Raw genomic sequence first — 5,159 nt, forward strand, 5'->3', positions numbered from 1 at the left:
TCCCAGTTGGGGAGCTCCTCTCCCCGGCTGCCGCGCTTTGACAAGCGTGGGCACCAACATGCACACACACACTCACACGCACGCACGACGACACGTGGCACAGAAACCTGCCTGGACGCGCTTGGCGGGAGGCGTTGCGGCCGCGATGAACGAAGCCGCGGCGTCCGTTGCATCCGCGCCGGCTATACCGCGCGTCGTAGGCGAGACGTAACAGACCGCCCCGCCGGGAGAAGGAGATCCCGATGGTCAGGGGACTGCATCCGCTGTCCAGAGGGATGTCGCTCGATGATGCTCGTAATCGAAACCGATCGTCCCTCGACGTTGCTTGAGCGCAGCGCACAGAGAAGGCCTCGTTCTCGGGTTCAGGATCACATAGGACACTGCAAAGTCACTTCAGGAGAGTTGCCATTTTTGTGCTCGTTCCCAGCAAGCGTTAGAACTACGCCGAAACGCAACCGCTCAGTCAGCAAGCACGAGACAACCCTCACTAAGCTCTGCCAGGCTCTTTCCCCTTTTATACTACTGCCTAGTTCCTTACAGTAGTCAAGCAGCACTCAGAACGCGTCCACAAATTGGAAAATTTCACTAGAAAGCACATAATCACTTTGAAACACTAAACAAAAGCAATATGTTAAAAATCCTGCCTCAGGAAGAAAACATCAGTAACCAACAACTTTGAGGCGGATTCCTACGTTAGGGGCTTCGACTTAAGCCATCGGCGTTACCGTTGAGACTCCCCTTTTTGTAACGCACCTCAAAGGAATATTGTTGCAAAGCGAGGCTCCAGCGCAGGAGGCGGCCATTTTTGGGAGATATGGTCTGCAGCCATTGGAGAGGGCAGTGATCCGTCTCAATGATAAACCTCGAGCCGGCTAGGTAGCATGACAATTTCTGAACGGCCCACACGAGACACGCACACTCTTTCTCAGTGGCGCTGTACGCCTGCTCACGACAGGTCAGCTTACGACTAGCATACAGGACGGGGTGTTCCACTTCTCCATTGTCCCTTTGGCACAGTACAACGCCCATGCCTCGCTCACTAGCATCGCACTGAACAACGAACCCTTTTGTGTAGTCTGGCGATCGTAGCACAGGCTGGCTTGTTAGGGCGCTCTTTAGGGCGCTAAAAGCTCTTTCCTTTGTCTCGCCCCAGACGACTGTTTGGGGCTCTGTTTTTCTTAGAGCATCCGTCAGGGGAGCCGCGATATCGGAGTACCTGGGGATGTACCTCTGATAGTAGCCGGCGACACCTAAGAACGACCGAATATCGGTCTTCGTGCGCGGTTGCGGGAAGTCTCGCACAGCGGCCACCTTTATTTCAGAGGGGCGGCGACGACCCTGTCCAATCACGTGACCGAGGTAGACAACCTCGGCCTGTGCTAATTGGCACTTGGGAGCCTTGACTGTCAAGCCCGCTTCGCGCAGGCGGGTTAGCACTGCCCGCAAGTGTGCCATATGCTCAGACCAGGATGCGGAGAATATCGCTACGTCGTCTAAATACGGTAAAGCGAATTCTTCCTGTCCCCGCAACACTTTGTCCATGAGGCTTGAAAAGCAGTATGGCGCGTTCTTCAAACCAAAACTCAAAACTTTAGGACGGAATGTTCCCATTGGTGAAATGAACGCCGCATACCTGCTAGCCTCTTCTGTAAGTGGAACCTGCCAATAACCCCTGACAAGATCTAGGGTGGAAATAAACTGAGCGCTACTAACTTTCTCAAGGCGCTCCTCGATGTTAGGGATCGGATAAATTTGATCCTTAGTGATGGAATTAAGCCTGCGGTAGTCGACGCAAGGACGAGGTTCCTTGCCCGGTACCTCAACTAAAATCAAAGGGGAGGTATAATCACTCTCACCCGCCTCAATAACACCGAGCTGTAGCATTTTCTTTACCTCAGCCTCCATAATATCGCGCTGGCGGGGTGACACCCGGTACGCCTTGGATCGTACTGGCTCTGGCGAGGTAAGTTCTATATCATGAGTAAGGACAGAAGTCCTACCAGGCCTCTCAGAGAACTGACCTTGAAACTCTTGTAAGAGTTGGTGTAGTTCGGTTTTCTGCTCAGGCGACAGCGGTGCTTTACTGAGTAAGTCACTAATGACCTGATCAGTGTCTTCCCTGTTCGTCACTGAGCCTAGTCCCGGAAGCTCGACCGGAAGCTCTTCTAACTTTCCCTTGTCGGGCATTTCCTCTCCAGTACCTGGTGCCTTCAACGCTACAGGCTCAATTTTATCCAGTTCTGACGTGCTCGGAATATCAGCTTGCTGCGCCTCCGACCCTTTCTCATTGTTCGACAACGTCGGACCCGCAACTACCGCCTTTTCAGCGAGCTCCCGAACTCTCGATCTGGTTAAGGCCTGAACGCTAGCCTCACCAAACAAAAGCCCCTTCTCGCGCAGGAGGTGATCGGACCTGTTCGAAAATAGGTACGGGTACTGTGGGGGCAGCATAGATGACACTACGGCCTCAGTCTCAAGTGCTCCGAAAGGTCCTTCAATAAGCACTTTTGCTACGGGCAGACACACGCTATGAGCTTCCACGGCTTGCTTGATCCATGCGCACTCGCCCGTGAACATATCGGGTTCTACGTAAGAGGGGTGAACTACATCCATTGTAGCTGCGGAATCACGAAGCACTCGGCACTCTTTCCCGTTCACGAGGAAGTCTCGCATGTAAGGCTCGAGAAGCTTCATGTTCTCGTCAGTGCTACATAATGACAAACACACGACTTCTCTTTTTGTTTCTGGACACTGCGCCGAAAAGTGACCCGGCTTCTGGCACGTATAACACACGCGCGCTTGCCTCCTCTCGAACCGCTTTCTGCGTTCGGCTTCGGCTGCCGCCGTCTCCTTACGTTCGGTCGGACTGCTTTCACTCGCATCCGCACTACGCGTGTCCCCCCATGCTCTCATGGGTGTGAACTTCGGCCTCTCAGACTTGGAGCCAAATTCACCCTTTTGACCGTCTTTAGCTCCGCGAGCCCGACGCGTCACAAACTCCTCGGCTAGCTCGGCGGCTTTAGCCACTGTACTAACGTCTGGCCTATCCAAGACCCAGTACCGCACGTTCTCAGGTAACCGACTATAAAACTGTTCCAGCCCGAAACACTGCAGAATTTTCTCGTGGTCACCAAACGCTTTCTCTTCTTTGAGCCACTCCTGCATGTTTGACATAAGCCTGTAGGCAAACTCTGTATATGACTCATTTCTGCCTTTTTCATTTTCCCGAAACTTCCGACGGAACGCCTCCGCTGACAGCCTGTACTTTTTTAGCAGACTTGATTTCACTTGGTCGAAATCCTCTGCCTCCTCTCTCTTCAAGCGAGCGACTACGTCGGCCGCCTCGGCGGGTAACAAAGTGAGCAAGCGCTGTGGCCACGTTTCCCGAGAGAACCCCTGCTTCTCGCACGTTCGCTCAAAGTTAACCAGGAACAAACCAATGTCCTCTCCAAGCTTAAACGGCCGCATCAGGTCAGTCATTTTGAACGATACCCGTTCTCGTGCACCGTGTGCCTGACTTCCATTACGAGCGCGTTCCATCTCTACCTCGAGACGCTTCATTTCCAAAGCGTGTTGACGGTCGCGCTCTTCTTTCTCTTTCTCTTTTTGTTCTTTACGTTCGCGCTCGTCTTTCTCTTTTTGCTCCCTCTCCTCAATGGTCTCAAGGCATTCCGACAGCTCGTCATCCTCAGCCTCCAACTCAAGAATAGCCCTTAGCAGTTCTGGTTTTCTGAGTTTGTCTGAGACATTCAGACCCAACTCTCTTGCAAGCTCCAGCAATTTCGGTTTGCGCAACGACTTCAAATCCATGGCTGCTCCGAATGCTGCTTTCTCTACTGCCTACTATTGTCTTGCCGCAAACTAACCCGGCAGCAACGACAACCACAATTACCAGCTCTGTTTCTGACACTAACAAAAGCCTGGCAAAACTCAGAAGAAGAAAGTCCCGCACTCACCAAACCTCGCAGCCAAGAATTCAGCGCAGTCGCTCCGCTGCAGGCAACCAGTCATCACACAGGGCTCGTTGCACTGCTCCCGGATGGTCGTTGTGCTGCTCAGCATACAGTTGACCGCATATCTTCGCTGCTGGCCTCCGTTGTCGGGATCTCACCGCTGGCAACCAGTTGTTGCAATTGGGTTGCAAGCCCCAAGGGTAGCGTTGGCCTGGCGGCCTGGGGCAAAGCTGGAAACATCCGAAGGTCCCGGCAAAGGATGAGTCGACTGGCAACAGAACAACTTGTTTAATTTGGCATCGCAAAAGAGCAGCCGGTCAGGGCGACCACGTTACTCGAAGGAAGGAATCGAAGTCTCTCTCGGCGTCCGGGGCAGCGGCGTTTTATACCCACGGAGTCGAGGGCAAGAAGGAACGGCTTGGGAAGAGGCGTCCGATACGGCGACGCTTGAACATGTCCAGACGTGACGGGCGCGTCCGCCAGGCCGGCGCCGGTCAGAACTCCTCGCCTCCCAGTTGGGGAGCTCCTCTCCCCGGCTGCCGCGCTTTGACAAGCGTGGGCACCAACAGGCACACACACACACACACGCACGCACGACGACACGTGGCACAGAAACCTGCCTGGACGCGCTTGGCGGGAGGCGTTGCGGCCGCGATGAACGAAGCCGCGGCGTCCGTTGCATCCGCGCCGGCTATACCGCGCGTCGTTGGCGAGACGTAACACCTCCAATTGAATAATGAACACATGGTTTCGCACGTCTACTAGGTTTAACTGCGTTATATCCCTACCACTTTTGATTAGCTTTAACTGTTCTGCCTGTTCTAATCGATCTATGGGGTAGATGCTTTCATGCTTTGTGTATCCGAAGAGGGCTTGCTGGTATCCTGTCTAGAAGGCCTACCCCCAGTTCCTGTTCAGCACTCGATGATAATTTCTGAGATTATCATTCGGCTTGAACAGTGAGGTCATCGCCCTCGTTTACAGCAGAATATCTGCAGCGCAGCGAGATCCTGAATTCCTCCACTTTCCCTTTATACTGACTCGTTGATGCGCTCCTTTCTTACTAGTTTCCGCCGTTGCCTGTTCAAATCTAGGCTTACTGGAGACCTTATCCTATGGTCACTATACTCTTCAACACGATGGTCCTGTTGTTTCCTTTCCTTGTTGTCCTTGTCGTTTGCGCTATTTTCGCTTAACTATATACTC

Source organism: Amblyomma americanum, chromosome 3 (assembly GCF_052857255.1).
Source record: "Amblyomma americanum isolate KBUSLIRL-KWMA chromosome 3, ASM5285725v1, whole genome shotgun sequence".
Taxonomy (NCBI): domain Eukaryota; kingdom Metazoa; phylum Arthropoda; class Arachnida; order Ixodida; family Ixodidae; genus Amblyomma; species Amblyomma americanum.